The 18,121-nt window shown below is 42.8% G+C and overlaps 1 long non-coding RNA gene across 2 annotated transcripts; it reads right to left on the reverse strand.

Annotated features, from left to right (window-relative positions):
- Positions 1 to 12,916: 12,916 nt before the first annotated feature.
- On the reverse strand, positions 12,917 to 17,094 carry LOC146890603 (uncharacterized). 2 transcript variants are annotated; one of them, XR_014998497.2, is made up of 3 exons: positions 16,761 to 17,042; positions 16,123 to 16,452; positions 12,917 to 13,040 (listed from the first exon to the last, which is right to left on the reverse strand). It is a non-coding gene; the product is annotated as an uncharacterized LOC146890603 (long non-coding RNA). The 2 variants fall into 2 exon arrangements; XR_014998496.2 differs by lacking the exon at positions 12,917 to 13,040 and having other exon boundaries at positions 14,713 to 16,452; positions 16,761 to 17,094.
- Positions 17,095 to 18,121: the final 1,027 nt, after the last annotated feature.

Below are 18,121 nucleotides of genomic sequence, written 5' to 3' on the forward strand. Positions count from 1 at the left end.
ACCAATGGAAATAATTTAAAAAAATATTTTCAAGTAGTAATGATAACAGTTTTGTCTTCCTAGTGTTATTGTGGTCAATACTCAGAACTGTGTCTTCCTCTTGAGGAGGACCTATAATTATATCCTGTTTTTATATAAAATAACAAAAAGCAACACCACCCATCATCAGTTGGAAACATAAACCTAGAGCCAGGCTTGCGATGACTATTTTGAAGTCATGCCTGACCTGTGGCCGTGGCTGTCATACGTCCTTTACAAAGCTGTTGCACGCCAGCCTTCATTTCAAGGGATGGCGCGTATATCCCCTCACTGTGAGCGCACAGTGCTGCATGACTCATATGTTACAGGTGAAAACGATACTGTGTGACTGCTGAGGCTAAGTCAGAAAATACCATGCAGCTGCTGCCCTGTTAATTATAACATCCTGCCTCCAGTCCCAAGCTAGCGCGCTGCAGGGCAGCCTAGGCTGCATGGAGAGAGGACTTGTTGGAACCCAGTCTGGCCACTCCAGATCAGGGACTGAACACCAGTAAAGGTTCCTCTCTCCAGTCCGCCCTAATCCATTTGGGCTGCTATGACCAGAAAACACGGACAGGGAGGCATAACAAAATACTGAGTTCTATTTCTGGAGCCTAGGAGTTCAAGATCAAGGTGCCAGGAGATCTTGTGTCTGGTGAGGGACCTGCTCCGGGCTTGCCAATGGCCTCCTTTTGCTATGCCCTGCGCTGTGCTTCCTGCTCTATTCATTTCCTTTTTTTCCAAGGACACTGATCTCAGTGTGATGGCCCCGCCCACAAACCTCATCCAAACTCAATTTCCCCTCAAAGTTTCCACTTTATAGTATCCATAGTACCACTCCATTAAGATACGAATATCTGGGGTGGCACACACATCGTCCACCACACATGTCTAGCCCTTAAATTGTCTCAGTCTTGGGTCTTCTTAGCTTAGGCTCAGATGGTTTGAATAAAGAGGACTCATTCTCGCTGTCCCCTTTCCAGATTCTTACACCGCAGTGTGTGGGAGGATAATAAAATGGGTATTTTTAAGCTTCTAAATATTAGGGTAATATTCTTACCCAGACAATAGCAGCAGATGCCGGACGAACTTGCTCCCAGGAATGAGGTATGCCGGGCTAGAATAGATGTTCACTGATTCTAAAAATGGGCAACAATAGAAACAGGAGCATTTAAAGTACGGGGAAATAAGGGGAACAGGGATGATGAGGTCTAAAGTACGAACATGGGGACACTCAAGGAGAAAAGTTCAAGAGAAGGCAAACATCATAGAATGCCTGATGGACTTGACAATTACGAGGTTACTGGAGGGTGAGGAGTCAACAGGATCGTGAGAACAGAGGGAGTCTGCCATGGACTGAAGGCTAGGACATGGAGAGGTGAATGTAAGAAATGCTTTCAAGGCTTTCTAGTGACGGGAAACGGGGAGCTGGGAAAGTCAGCGATGGCTATGCTGGCCAAAAGGAATCTCCCTCCCATCAATGAGTTCACGGTAGGCTGAGAGGTGGAGACAGCCAATGTATTGATTAGGAACTGACACTAGTATCTCATTGACCCTAGGATAGAGCCAAAGTACGAATAGATGACTTAGAGGAACTTTAATTGCCTGACACAGGCCACAAATGTCCTGTTTGCTCCCAACACCACACAGCAGTCACTCCATAGACTAGCAGGTGGAGTGGACTCAGATTTCTTTACTAAACTGCTCCAAGTACTATATATCTTAAATTGACTCTCTTCTTTCCTTCTTCATTTTCTTCTTCTCTCTGATACCTACTATTTGTGTGTGTGTTTGTGTGTGTGTGTGACTACTGCTAAGGGAAGAGTATATATTTGTTTAAATTTGCCTTTTCCCCTTAGCCAGATCAATTTTTGTATACATTAAAATAGATTAGATGCCTATCAGAAATGTAAACTTCTACATTCTCTATTCAAGAGATTTGACTTAAATTGTAAAGTCAAAATCCAGTGTGGGTGGTCTGTAGACCACACATTAAGAAGCCACAACTGGCTATTACAAATAATGCTGCTATGAACACAGTTGAACAAATGCTTTTGTAGTATGATTGTGCATTTCTTGAGTATAGTCCCAAGAGTGGCATTGCTGGATCCTGAGGTAGATTGATTCCCACTTTCCTGAGAAACCGCCACACTGATTTCCAAAGTGGTTGCACAAGCTTGCATTCCCACCAACAATGGATGAGTGTTTCCATTACTCCACATCCTCTCCAGCAAAGGCTATCATTGGTGTTTTTGATTTTAGCCATTCTGACAGGTATAAGATGGTATCTCAAAGTTGTTTTGATTTGCATTTCCCTGATCGCTAAGGAGGTTGAACATGACCTTAAGTGTCTTTTGGCCCTTTGAACTTTGTCTGATGAGAATTCTCTTTTCAGTTCAGTACCCCATTTTTTAAAATGAATTAATTAGAATTTTAATGTCCAGTTTCTTGAGTTCTTTATATATTTTGGAGATCAGACCTTTGTCTGATGTGGGGTTGGTGAAGATCTTCTCCCATTCAGTAGGATGCCTTTTTGTCTTAACGACAGTGTCCTTTGCTTTATAGAAGGGCTGTGTTCCTGAAAATCTCCCGTACCGACAGCCCAGAGTTGCACACTGGGCTGCTTGCAGTGATGAGATGGAGACAGTTTTAGATCTGAGATCTGTTGGACTGGGAAGCCAATCCTTCATTTTCACCTCCTCCTTCAACAATAGGCTGCCAAGGAGCACCTTCCTTGAGAATTGCCACTCTCAGTATTGTGCTATTGTTTATGGTTTCACCTCCCTCACCTCCACTCTGCTCTGTAGCTGCCTTTGCATCTACTTGCTGGCCTGGCTGGATAAACCAACACATTCAAGGGCCTGGGCAGCCAGCCAAGTCTCCCAAGCCCTTCCCTGCATTGTGTCTGACTTCCTCTTTGGTAAAAGCCCATGTGATTTTCATGCTTTGGAAGATTTGGACCCTTGTGAAATCTCTCCTGGGGAATTAGCCACACTGAAATCCATGCTTTGTCTCCCGCCTGTCTTGGCAGGAGCCTGTACTCGTTTATTCCCATGTCCCCTCACTCCTGGAGCCGGTGGGATGGTTCAGCTCAAGTTCATTTGGTAGTCTTCCCTGAACTGTTGTTGAGTTCTCCCACTGTTTGTTCTGAATTAACTAATGGCAATCAAGGGAATCATTAGGATGCTGGGGGACATGAATTGGAACTTTGTAGTGTGAGCAGGGTCCTCTTCTGCCCACCAGATCCTGTTGCTGAGGTGTTTGGCTGCTGTGTTAGTGATAGCTCACTTGCTGACTGCACAGTTGTGAAGAAAGGGGTGTGTGTGTGTGTGTGTGTGTGAGAGAGAGAGAGAGAGAGAGAGAGAGAGAGAGATAACAAAAATATATAGAGAAAGAGACTGAGGGAAGGGGGAAAGGGAGGAAAATAGAAATTAATTTTTTAAAGTCTATTTTCCCACTTAAGGAGATTACCAGAGGGCATTTTTGTTTTTTATATTTGCTGAATTGTTCTCAGGTTGGATTTCAGGTTGAAAGAGAGTACGTCATTTTCTGCATCAGCAGTTTGAGAAATGCTTATTAGTATTAGTGTCGCAGAGTCTCTGTTCCGGTTCCATGGTAGTGGACTAGATTAGGAGAGGTTCCCCGATCTGTTAGGCAAAGTGCTAAGCAGTGAACATGGCCATGGCCTTTGTTTCTACATCTTAAAACAATTCTGCAAAACCTAGGGCACAGGGACCTTGGGAAGATCAGGACTTCCTGGCCAGTTGGACTCCATAGCTCTGCTGCTGTCTGCCATGCCCGTTTTCTCGAATCTCCTCATGCTGTGTCTTGAGAGTACGTACGCCCTGGCTCAGCGATCCTCGAGTCCTCTAACTTTCTTTAGCATTTAGTGCAGTGGTTTGAATTTGTGATTGAAGTCTTATTCTCCCCAGGGCAGAAGGTAGAGTCATAAAACCCTGTAGGAGGACACTCTGAATATTGATGTTTCAGCCTCAGTGAAGCCTGTGAATTCCAGGAAATTCCTGCCAGAAAGGGTTTCAGACAATTAGAACATACCTGATCTTCCATTAAACAGCGTTTCACTTGCTGGGGTTAATCAGCCTTTAACGCACTCTCTCTCTCTCTCCACGTTCTTTCATGTGCTTTTAGTGACCCCAGGGAACAATCAGAAGAGCTAGGGTGCGCATTTACACCCGAAACACCTCTGAACCTACGCCAGTAACCGAGACCATGTGTTCTGAAACGTTTCTCTTTGGAGTCCGTTTATCATCGCTATAAAAACATTTCAAATGAGAACAGAGTGGACAGAAACCCCTGGGGAATGCTACAGGGAGCTCTGGTGGTAGATGGCTGCCTGCCTGGCCTTGGTTAGTGAAGCTCGCCTGCTAGAATCTCATCTATCCTAGCCCTTAGCCTGATTGCTCCCTGAGCGTTCCCACCTGTGGCCCCGCCAGAGCCATACTGGCCTCTGAGCCAATCAAGCATGTGTGTTCTGTGCTAGATATGTCAGTTAAGTCGAGAGAGAACGTAGTTCCCCTCGGAGCGGTGTCTGGTTCTGTTTTTGAAAAAGTACTTTAACTGAAGATGAAAAATGGGCGTAATAACTCGTGACTACTTTATGCAGTGCGCATGTAAATTCCGTGGAAAATGTTTTCTTATCCCGGAATAAATGTGCCTCAATGTCTTGTGAAACACAGGCAGGGTAGGAAGGAAGGTGGAGCCTCTGCTCTGATTGCTCCAGTTTTCTCATGGAAAAGGGGCAGGAAATGAACATTGTAGGTTTATATCCTGGTCGTAGTTGGAGGGACTATCTCTCACTGTGTGCTCATCCCTGAGTTTTAGATGCATATTAGACATTCATGGTATGAATTAAAGGTTTCTGGGCTTAGCGAATAAGAAGTGTTGATGAATATGATGAAGTAGTCCCACACTAGCTCAGAATTGAGTATAATAAAGGGTTCTTCATTTAGGGTAGGCTCATAGATCAACAGTCCTCTGCATGAGCCAGGAACAGGAAGTAAATCCGGCAGCTGAGAGAGAGAGAGAGAGAGAGAGAGAGAGAGAGAGAGAGAGACACTGTGCAAGACACCACACCCAAGTGGGCTGGTATCTTAAAGACTGTTGGCTAAAGGAGTTCCCACAGCACCTCCCACTTTTGTCTAAATAAGAGAGTTCCAAACACAATACAAAACAATATACAAGAAGAACAAATATCAAGTACAAAAATTAGAATTACAATCAGCATAAACAATATCAAGAAAGAAACATATGCTAAATATTTCAATAATTATCCTATCCTAAGGAGTCTAAGTTTTCTATTAGAAATGGTTTGGCTAAGTCATGAGAGGAAAGTAACTATGACTATTTAGTCTTCAACTCCATCAAAGACCTGAGAAGGGAAATAATATTATTTGAGTAAACAGGAAGTGCAATCAAGCAACTTCCAAAATGTGCAATAAATGACAGCAACAACTGGCTACCTGGGCAATTATCCAAAGTCTCATTTGCAACCTTGGAGCAACCAACTTTGGCTAAGGCCTAGAGTAACTGACAGATAATTTTCAGAGGCAGGAAAATTCTCAAAACCATCTTCCACTGTCTTGGCAAGTTTTGGCAGTCTTTTTTCTTGTATCCTGTTTGTCCTATTCAAACATCTTGCATTTTGTCAGTGGTCGAGGTATAGGCAGTTCTTTGTCAAAAGGCTAAGTTTTTCCAAGAAGAAAACAAGCTCCAAGTGGAGTGCCTTTGGTGCTCAACATTCTCTCGGGAAGAGATTGGTGCTGCCAGGAGCAATTGTGTCTCATGTCAATAGAACCCTAAGTTATTTAAATGCTATATTCTACAGCTCTTTTAAGTAGTTGAAGATTACCTATCTATATGGAATAAATCTCTATATATCTAAAGAACTTGATTAGTTTAAGTATGGCAAACATGAATGACTATTGACCTATAATTCTTAATACCTATATAACTTAAAGAGTAAGGCCTCATATTGGAATATTAAACAGTCTTTAAACAACTGTGGCAAATGAGGACAATGACCTCCAAAATATAAACAATGTATAAGTATCTTGATCAGAGGTCAAAATGTACGTTGCAATATGATAAATATATCCTAAAACTGTATCAATATACAAAATGTCTTAAGCAAAGGTAGAAATATGCATGCATGCAATATGACAAATAACTTTGCCTAGGTATACAAACATTGTAAACAGAAATAGGAGCATATTCAATATAACAAATATATTTTGAACTTGTATCAATATACAAGAATCTAAACTAATGTAATTTTCTATAAATAATAGCTCACAAGTATTCAATCTCTTGCTCATTATTATTATTAGTTTGAGTAAGCTCACACTAATCTACCCATTAAAGTAGGAAGGGGAGGGGAGAGGAAGGGAGAAAAACAGAGAAATTAAGTTCCTCTGTGTTTCTTCTTAAGGGTATTAATTCTACTGAATCAGATTCCCAAGTCTGTGATCTTATTAACTGTTCACTTTTATAGTCCAAATGTAGCAGTACTGGTGTGTGTGTGTGTGTGTGTGTGTGTGTGTGTGTGTGTGTAGGTAGACCTTCAATATACACATTTTAGAATCAAATTATATTTATGATATATATTTTACAGTAATAATAATAATTGTTTGGCTACTTGGAGGGTCATAGCTGTAGTGCACATATGAAAATTAGTTGAGTGTGGGAAGACAAGAGAAGATGGTGGCTGAACAGGGTGGTATTAGAGAAGACCATTTCTCAGTTTCCTCACTTCTTGTTTTCATGTAGAAATGCTTGTCTGTTGTAACAGTCTTTGATTCTCACTCTATCCTTACTCTCTCTTCCTATTGGCTGTTGGAGAGTAATACCATCAGTCTGCACCTCTAATGGGGTGGAATATTCTATTCATATCTTGTAAAGACTGGAGATTCCATGTCTCCTTTTCTCTCTGTTCTCAGGCCAAGTGAAACATCAACTCCATTCTGCAGACTCAAACTTCCCACCTTGGAACCCTGTCAGTGCCCAGCCTGGGGTGCCCTTGGTGCTAGATTGAATAGCAGTTGACTACAACTGAAATCTGTTTCTTCCTTCAGTTTTACTCTGGGGGTGCTGTTTTGATTTCCTTCTTCTTGAAATCCTTCATTTCCTCCATAGAACCTTCTAATCTTGGCTTAAAGTTTGACTTCTCCTGGGAAGCATTCTCTGGCCTTCTCCACGCTCTAGTGTGAGTGTCTGCTTGTCTTTTATGTACAGGATCATATGCATTCCCCAAGCTTGTTTAACAGAAATGCAATCACTTCATATATGCTCTCCCGGAGGAGACAAAGCCACATACATGTATGTTACACCAGCAGTAATGAGTTTCCAAAGGCATCAAGCTTTAAACGTTTTTTTTTTTAAACAGAGTCTTATTGTGTAGACTGGGATGCCTCAATTTGCGGTGATTTTCCTGCCTCTGACTCTTGGGTACTGGGACAACAGGTGTATGCCACTATGCACAGCTGGCATTAAGTTTTTTTTCCTTAGGTTTTCAAGACAAGGTTTCTCTATAACTTTGTGGCCTGTCCTGGAACTAGCCCTTGTATACCAGGCTGGCCTCAAACTTACAGAGATCCCCTGCCTCTGCCTCCTGAGTGCAGGGATTAAAGGTGTGCACCACTACCGGTGGCTGGCATTAAACTTCAAAGATAAGACCACCATTAGTCTTTTCCTGTTTTCCATAGTCATGTGACCAATGAGGGGCAGGACCAGCTACCCCAGCACCAGGTGAGGACAGGATTGCTCAGCACCACCCTTGGCTTTCAACACACATGATTCCTATGATCCACCCCTTCCTTGTGGTAACATAGACAATGGACATCATCTTAGACTCCAGACATCATCACGACCACAGATCCAGACATAACCCTTAGCAACAGCTCAACCTGACGTCACTATGGCCCCAGTGGTAGCACAGGCCACCCAGATCTGTATGGCCCCAGTGGCAGCAAGTCTCACAAACACAAACATGTTTTCAAATGTCTATCCAGATCCTGGGCATCTACACCACCCTCGATAGTAACAGAAAGCACCAATATAAGTTCAAACCCTAGCTGCAGTAGAACAGTAGGACCGTAGATTGAGACATTGCCCTTGGCAGTAGCCCTGGCCCAGACAACATCATGGTCCCAGGTGTCCATGTAGGCCACTCAGATCAGTGTGGCCTTGAAGGCAGATGGCCCTTGGGCACAAACCAATGGGTTGTGGCCTAGACTCTTGTTATACATTTGGCTTTTGTTGGTACCATGGGCCACCAACATAGACCCTGGTTGTGGTAGTACCGTAGACCTAGACGTGGTCCCTGGTAGGAGTCTGAGCCAAGATGTCACAATGGCCCCAGGTAACAGTGAAGGCCATTCAGACTGGCTTGTCTCTTGCAGCAGTGTGACCTTTGAACACCAACATGACCCCAGGTGGTGGCTCAAATTACACAGACATCAACACAGACCCTGGCTGCAGTAGGGCCATGAACCCATACATGGCTGCACCTTGAATGTCACCATGGCCTGCATAGGTCACTCAGATAAACATGGGCCCAGTAGTATCATGGCCCTTGGACCACCAAAATGGTTACAGGTGGTGACCCAGACCCCTGGTATCCCGATGGCCTTGGTGGCAACATGGGTCATGGACATCAACACAGACCCTGGCTGCAGTAGGACCACAGACCCAGCCCTAAGAAGTAGCTCAAATTTGGATGTCTTCCTGGTCCAGGGTGGCAAGCAGGGCACCAACATCAGCCCATTCCTCATAGGCCTTGATACTTCAGAAATGCCTCTTACCACAGCACCCGAGCCATTCCGCCTCTTTCTCTCCCATTTCTCCACCAGATACCTGCTCATCCTAATGGCACACTGTGGCAGGCCATGGATGCCTTCAAGCTGCCCATATCAGAATTACCCAGGCTGCCCTGTGGGTGGCTTTCAGTTGCCTGAGCCACAAAAGGCCCCTACAGGTTGTCACAGTCCAGGGGTCTGAACTAATTAATTGTGAAGCTGGATGGAATGGTGAATGACTTGAAGGGTTAGTGGGAAGCTTTGTTGGTACTCCTGTGGATGGAGCAATTTCCAACCTCATTTTATACAGCAATTTAAAATGTGAACATGAGCAAGGAAGTCAGGACTGCGAGGGGTGCGTCCACCCATGGAGACGGTGGGACTGATCTAATGGGAGCTCACCAAGGCCAGCTGGACTGGGACTGATGGAACATGTGATCAAACCGGACTCTCTGAATGTGACTGACAATGAGGGCTGTCTGAGAAGCCAAGGACAATGGCACTGGGTTTTGATTCTACTGCATGGACTGGCTTTGTGGGAGCCTAGTCTGTTTGGATGCTCACCTTCCTAGACCTGGATGGAGGCGGGGAGGACCTTGGACTTCCCACAGGGCAGGGAACCCTGACTGCTCTTTGGATTGGAGGGGAGATGGGGGGAGGAAAATGGGAGGAGAGGAGGTGGAAATTTTTAATAAATAAATAAATAAAATATAAAAAATAAATAAAATGTGAACCACAGTCCTTATGAAACCCAGTACTATATACAATGAATATGTACCAATAAAAATACTTCACAAACACATCACAACAGAAAACAAACAAAAACGAAGACATAGAATGGCTGTCCCCAGGGCCTTTAATACTGCTCTGTCATCCAGCTGTGATGGGAAGGCAGAACAGTGGCATCTAGGACATTCAGAATGTCCTAGTCTTTCTTCTTGACACTGTTACCTGTGGCCCTCACATTAGAAACAATACCATGACTGATAGTTGATTAAGAAAGACCCAAGATTTTCATGTTGTTATGCCCCATCATGAAACCCAACTTTTAACTTCTTTTATTATTATTTTTCTTTACTCCACTAAGGTCTTGATGGGTCCTTTTGGGATTAGTGAACATACTTTATTTAAAGAAGCCTGGGACGGTTATCTTTCACTCTTGAATTCCCTACTCTCAGATCTCCAAATCTGGCCCGAAATCTCATCCTTAGCTCTTCAGTGCTCGAGTCTTTGACTTATGCTCTTGACCTTCCTGTGTATCAAACATGCAGTCGAAAATCATGGCACTTCCTAGCTCCCACAATTATACAGACCAGCTTTTGAAATAATCAACCTTTATCATCTATTGGTATTCTCATATGTATTTGTAGACATATTCCTAGATTAAATAGGTATATATTTCATTAATTCTGTTCTTTGAGGATGCTGAACAATCCAGGCATCACCTAGTTTATGTTGCCTGGTATGAACCTTGCAGATACACTAGAGATTCACCTGGGAAAGTAGATGGGGGGTTTAAATAGAGTGGGAATTCTTACAAGATTGAGGTTACAGAACCAGCATTGCAGTTTCCTGCTTTTAATTGTGTTTCTCCTTTTATACCAAGTTAGAGTAACATGAGAATGGGATTGGCCCAGCATGGATGTGATATTCAGCTTCAATTTTAATGTTTGGGGGATGTAGGCCCTTCGGGAGAATGGCACACTAAGACAGATGATGGTACGTGTCAGAAATCTCAGCAGGTGGGGGGCTAAAGGAGGATGCTCTTGCTTGAGGCCACCCTTGTCTATCCAGTAAGACCATTTCTCCAAATGCAATGCTTAGGATCTCTTTAACTTCAAGATGTCCAACTTATTTTATACCAAGGGTCTTTCATAAAGCTTCATAAACATTCTTTCCACAAACATATAAGAATAATAAATGATTATAAGCTTTATTGACGCCCAGCAGGCCGGAGCCAGCTAGATAGAGCCCACGTTGTGCTGTGTTATAAATACGCTGTAGCTGTTACTGGAAAGTCAAGCGTCATCATTTTCCATTCCGTCATTCACTCCTAGGGCCTCAGCTCCACGCTGATCATTAGCATCAAACATCACCGCTGCGTTTGTCAAACAGCTGCCTGGTTTGGTTCAGGGCTAAGACCTGTTCTGGCAAAGATGAAACTTTACTTGTTCCAGAGGAGATGGTTTGGATTGAGACAGCGTGGAAGTCTGCCAGAGCGGCAGGATCAGAAGGGAGGTTGGCAGTGCGCGGGGCTACAGTGAGAGCTGGGGACACGAGGCACCGAGTGACGAAGCGCAGCATTTTCATGGGTGGGCCGTGACCGCATAGGGGACTGTGAAACTGCGGGGGCCGCAAAAATTTGGTGAGGGTGAAGAGTCTCTGAATTTGCAGTGATCAAAAATTAATCTAAAACCCAAGGCAAATGAACCTGAGGTGGGCCTGGTAGGGCTCGGCCGTGGTGCGTCATGTGACCTCACTGTGGACCTGGGTCTGAACACCCAACACACAGGCACTTTGCACGGTATATGACATTGCCCCAACAGTTGCTGTCTGAAGCGCCTAGGCAGAGATCTGAGTCTAGTATAGGCTATGCATTGGCTGCTTCTACTGGGTATGCAGAGCCTTCCACTTTTGCAGAAACATAGTGGATTAATTATAGAAAATCAAGAATTTTAATATTTCTACCATCACTTCTCAGAGTGTATTACATCTGTATATACTTGGGTTATAATGTGTTAGAGTTCTTGATTTAAAAAAAAATGCCATTTGAGTTGCTGGCTTGAGTTTCATAGAAGGTCATTAAATCATGCAGTGAGATTTTGTTTAAGATCCACACAGAAATTTCAGAAATGGCCACTAACATATTTCTACTATTTGATGCTATGTTTTTTTTTTACAGGAAGTGATTTTTCTCAGCATTAATTGTTATATTAATTAATCCCAAGCCACGTTCAGTGCTGAGAGATGCTGAAGCTCTACATACTACAGGATCAAGTGTTCAGCCAGCATTTAAATTTTCATGTAAAAATAATCACACACATCATCTTATTAGTATTTGCTTTATCCTTAAAACATAGAAAAAGCATACAATATCAAATAATTACTTTTAAATAAGCTAGTTCGTAATTTGTTATCACTCAGTAATTTGTACACCTATTTAGCATACTTACATACCTAGGGCTGTATAACAGTTTCTCAGGTGAAACAGGTCATGAGTAGTAAACCTTTAAGAAATTCTGTGCTATAAGATCAAGCCTGTCAAAATTTCAGTCATGAACTGGGAATGGTGGTGGATGCCTTCAACCCCAGCACTCTGGAGACAGAGGTAGGTGGATCTCTGTGAGTTCCAGGCCAGCCTGGTCTACATTGTGCGTTCCAGGCCAGTTGGGATTACATAGAAAGAATCCGTCTCAACAACAACAACAACAAATTCCAGCAAGCATGGATGGAGGCCCCACCTCCTTTGGAGAAGGTATTGGCAGTTGATGGCTGCGGAGGGAGGAGAGTTCCTCTTTTGCAGAGACTTGGCTAATGGTAGGGTACTCATGCCCTCGTGTGTGGGCATGTGCCCAGGTGCATGTGGTCAGCACTTACTGGACTTAGGGGTTATTAGTAACATTAGGAAAAATAAAAGCTTGAGGTGGAGAGGGAGATGGAATGTGAAGAACTAGGGTGAGTTGGAGGGAGGTAGGGTGGATGGATTTGACCGCTGTGCATTCTATAAATGTATGAGACTTTCAAAGGATAAAACATAACTTTTAGGGTCCTGGAGATATGATTCAGCAGTTACAACCACTGGCTCCTTTTCCAGAGAACTTGTATTTGACTACCAGCCTACACGTGGCAATACATAACTCTGAAACTCTAGTTCCAGGGGATCTAATACCCTCTTGTGACCTCTGAGGGTGCTAGGCACACGAGTGGTGCACAGACATACATACAGATAAAAAAAACACGTAAAGATAAAATTAAAAAATACGATTTTTTAAAAAGCAAGAACTTTTCAATCTCAGAAATCCTAATCACGGCATGTGTTAGCTAAGGATTCTATTGCTGTGAAGAGCCACCATGACCACAACAACTCTTATAGAGTAAAACATTTAATTGGGACTGGCTTATAGTTCCAGAGGTTTAGCACATCATCTTCATGGCCGCATGCAGGCAGACAAGGTGCTGGTGAAGGAACTGGGAGTTCTACATCTTGATCTGCAGGCAGAAGAAGGATATTTTGTACCACACTGGGTGTAGCTTGAGCAGATGAAACCTCAAAGCCAACCTCCACAGTGACACACTTCAATAAGGCCATACCTACGCCAACAAGGCTATACCTCCTAGTAATGCCATTCCCTATGGGCCAAGCATTCACATACATGAGACTACGGGGTCATACTTATTCAAACCGTCACATGACACTTTTGTAGTCACCAGTGTAAGATGTGGCATTATATCACTGGAGCACATTTGTGTATGGAAAAGGTCAGATCTAGGTTGGTTCCTCATAAGACTCCTTGGCTATGTACACTGACACTAGTCACTAGATATAATACTGTGACTAGAATTATTTGGTATAGCATCATTTCAAGCTGCCATTAACTTGACAAAGTGAACCCATTAGCATCTCATTTGATTGTTCAATAAGCTAATCCCCTGCCTTTGAGAAGCCAAGATATGTTTTTATAAAATGTCAGAGGGCAATCCAAGGGTAAACTGAAGTTCTGCAAATCAAAACAACTCAGAAAAATAGCAATATAAATATATAGAAAAAGATAGTTCAATAGTTTTTATATCATAAACAAAATATTGAATTTTTGGTAGAGAAGAAAGATTTGACTTGAATAGCAAAGCTTTTAGGCGAGAGCAGTAGTAAAACCATCTTATATGGATCGAAGGGCAATTAAAGAAGCAATGGAAGCCTAAAGTTGGCATGAAGGCTAGAAGGAGGGCTGAGTAGTGAGAGGACTATTATGAAATTTTCTTTTTAGGAATATTGGAAGAAAATTGTGGGCAGGTTGGGTAGATCTATGTAGTGGAGAGGCTTGAATGAATTTATGAGTTAAATGATTAAGCATTAGGCTTTGGATTCGACATTAGAAATGAACAAGAATAATGCTTGTATTTAGAGAGAGGGAGAAAGAGAGACACCAGAAACACACAGACAGAGGGACACACACACATACTGCACACGCATGCACACACACACACACACACACACACACAGAGAGAGAGAGAGAGAGAGAGAGAGAGAGAGAGAGAGAGAGAGAGAGAGAGACTTACAGCCCTTTATAATTTAATAATGTGGTCTGTAGAAAGTAGCCTGGTAACAAGGATTCATTAAAACAGATGGATTCTTTTTGCCGGGAGTGTAGGGAGGGCTCAAACATCTTGGAGAAAACAAATGTCCTTCAACAGATGGAAGCGATAAAACAGGCTTGTAAAAAGTCTTGTGGAACAATTCTCACACAATGAGAACTGAGTGAGTATTGTAACATAAGGGACCATTGAGCAAGAGGACAGCAGAAAGACCTTCAAGATACAGCAAAGCTCAGCTGAGCCGAAGACATAGGTTAGATCTGCTGCAAAGAGGCCCCAGTGCTTAACAAGCAGAACCTGTAGGTATTGTAAGTGCAGATGAGTCCCCAGCATCCCTGCAAGTTGCGATATACATTGTGGGAAAGGACTATCAGTTTCATCGAGGAGACTGCCTTCTTGGCTAATTTTTGCTGAATCTCTAGGCCACTGGTTCTCAGTCTGTGGGTCACGGCAGAGAGACCTTTCACAGAGGTCACATATCAGATATCCTGCATATCAGACGTTTACCTTACAATTTATAGGAGTAGCAAAGTTAAGTTATGAAATAGCAATGAAAATAATGTTATGGTTGGAGATCACCAGAACATGAGGAACTGTATTCAAGGGTCATATCATTAGGAAGGTTAAGAACCACTCCTCTATACAGTCATGTCCAGCCTGAGGCCCAGAGCTTTCACTTACTGAACTCCAGGATAGGTATGAATGCTGCCCATTGCACTTCTGGGTGACTCTGTAGTGCCACAATGTCACCCCTGATATTTTGATGTCACAGAATCTGGATCTTACTATTTCCCCACCATTTTTTTTTAGAAAATATTTACTTATTTATTTATTATGTATACAATATTCTGTCTACATGCATGCCTCACCAGGCCTCATTACAGATGGTTGTGAGCCACCATGTGGTTGCTGGGAATTGAACTCAGGACCTTTGGAAGAGCAGGCAATGTTCTTAACCGCTGAGCCATCTCTCCAGCCCCCTTCCCCACCATTTTTGATTTTGTTTTTCAGCTATTGTGTATCTAATGCGACAAGCAAATCCTCTATTGTCTAGGAGCATATTTCTAGTTGGTCGCTATCCTTGGCACCTAGCATCGTGTTATGTTTCATCTTCACATTCAACTCTTTCACCCTAGGTGGTTCTTCAAGGAAAGGGACTGTCTTATTGATGGCAAGTACAGGGAATGAGGTTAGTCATAGCTTGGAGTCCCTGTTACACCTCTTGCTCTCTCAGAGACCTTGCACCCCTTTGCCCCCCACACTTCAATAACAGTTAATAATACATGCCCCGTAAAGTTTCTGATTAAAAACTAATTCATATCATTGTAAAAACCATAGGTCATAGCGACGGGTTCACAGACGCTCAAATGTTAATTTTTTCCTTTTTCCTTTCTTAGTTGTACTTGCAGTGATCAGCACAGATCTGCTGGAAACTCTGCAAACTTTAGTTGAACTCCAAGTGTTAATGTTTACTGTGGGTTTTTTTGGCATTCAGTATATTTTTAAACTCTGCAGATGTGCATAACTCATCTAGGGGCGCATTTTAAATTCCCATTTTATTAATGCAGAAACTAACTCAGAAAGTGTTAGACGTTTCCTTAGAAAGGCTCATTAAGTGATGCTGGGCCCCCAGTTATTTGTCACTCTGAACTTTGTGCTTTGATCTTAATCAAGGCTCTGCACGTTCATTCTATGTAGTTTATAGATGATGCCGAACCATTTGGGAGTTTCTGTCCAGTACTGACCCACCCCACTCAAGAATTCTAAAAGTAGATTGTCATATACCTTGTACTTCAAGAGCATTGCAATATTCTTGTGAAAACATATGTCCCATAACAGAATAGAGCTAACTCTGCCCTGTGCTCTGCTAGTGTGAACATCCGTTCAAATGTATCTGTGAATTGGCGGAGTAGCATTTATCTGACATCTACTCAATGCTCTTTTGTTGTTAAGCTGGGAATTTAAAACCTGTAGCCACCTTTGACTCATGACTCCCATCCCTGCCATCAACTGCTGCTTTCTGGCTCCTAGGTGGTAACTCTGGATGCGAAGCGCTATAGAAGCCACATTCTGCAGCGGGCAGACTTGGAGTTATAGAGGTGATTAATTTGCACATGGTTGGACAGCCAGCTTCCTGACTCAGATCCAACTTGGAGAAACGAGAACAATGTGATGAGAAAAAAAAGGCAAACACAGTTCCATGGCAGCTGCTTCTTGGCTGTTCTCAAGAAGGAAGTATAGAATCATCTGCTATCAGTCCCCTTCGGAGCAGCGTGATCATCGGCTGAATGCTTAGCAGCATTGGGTACTGTAGTTTGTGAAAAAATACAGATTCTTTAGAAGCTTTTCTCCTGATAGAGGAAAAGACCATTCTAGTGAAAAGGAACAAAAGAACACCATGGAAATTTTTTTTAATTGTTTCTCATGTAAATATCAGCATTGAATTTTGGTTTGAGTGAAAGAATGACGATATGGTAAAAAATTACTATTACTTGAAAGTTGGATTTTTTTTTAAAAAAAGAAGGTGGAGCACCCAGATAGAAGGAGATATGTCTATACTATACTTTAAAATTAAGCAAAGAAACATCTTTCCTCCCTCCCTCCTTTCCTTCTTACCTCTGTTCTCCTCTCCTTCCTTCCTTGACTCACTGTAATTTTTTATTCTGCATGGTAGCTGGAAGATGAATTGCTTTGCAGGAAATGGAAAGTTAAATGCTGTCTCAGTCTGGGCATCCTAAACAGGATTAATTATAAGCGAAGAAGCTGGGCAGCTCCAAGACATCCAGTTTTGGTTGTGTTATAGTGGGTTGATAGATGGAATCCAATTTTCCTTCTGCTTTATTTAAACCTATCTTGTGGTTCCTGAGCAAGAGGCCTTGAGTTGAGCAAACATGATAAGGAAGAATAATACACACAAAGCACACATTCTTTCCCAAACTGAAAAGGACACGCATTCCTCCTCTGCTCTATCTCCCACAACTTGGCCAACGAAGTACGGATTGTACTTGGGAATAAGTCAAGAATAAAATCATGAACTTCAAGGATGCTATGTTGAAAATTGACCTCTTATACTTGAATCTTCACTTAGAGAAGCTGACAGTAAACGAAGAAATGACTGTCTCTCTGCCCTGATCAAGGCTCTTCTTACTGGCCTCCTGTCCTGTTGGCATTAACATTCTGCTGTGGGCAATTGGGGTAAAACTCTCCCAGCCTCTATGATATGGGGATGTGGGGAAGGGCTAATTGTAAGCTTTTGAATACTGTTTTCACACAGGACCTGAGTCTATCCTTCAGCATGGATTCTCACCACACACTAACACTGATATGTCTTCATCTCTTCCTTTCAGCCTTAAGACAGCCACATAAAAGTGATGAGCGCTCTCCAGCTTCTGTCCTGTATATGGGCATGTAGGTGATGATGCTAACCCAGCAGATAGGTGCTTAACATTTTGGGGGAAATGGAAGCCCCCGAGCAGAAGTCAGTACTGTGGTCCTAAGGCTGGACTAGGCATAGTCAGGTTCCCTAGGAAACAGTATATCAGCCTTCATAAGACGGCCAAAGATAATGAGTAGACTTGTGTTCTTGTTCAACCAAGAATATGCCATAACAACCCTAAGAGCTCAGAGCATCTCTTGGTGACACACACATCCTTTTATTTTGGTATGAAGCCATTATCTTTTTTGGGGGGGGGTGTTGAGACAGGGTTTCTCTGTGTAGCTGTGGAGCCTGACTTAGAACTCACTCTTTAGACCAGGCTGGCCTCAAACTTACAGAGATCCGACTGCCTCTGCCTTCTGAGTGCTGGGATTAAAGGCGTGCACTACCACCACCCAACTAACATTATCTTTTTTAATACTTTTGGTATGATAAAGTATTTGGGGGAATGGTGTGTTGCTAGTGGGTACATAATGACTGCAGGACCAGCGATTTCATCCAGTGCCTCGGTCCCACTGTGGTGTTTCCAGCTCCACTCCAG

The sequence above is a fragment of the Myodes glareolus genome, chromosome 23 (genome assembly GCF_982192425.1).
Source record: "Myodes glareolus chromosome 23, mMyoGla1.1, whole genome shotgun sequence".
Classification (NCBI taxonomy): domain Eukaryota; kingdom Metazoa; phylum Chordata; class Mammalia; order Rodentia; family Cricetidae; genus Myodes; species Myodes glareolus.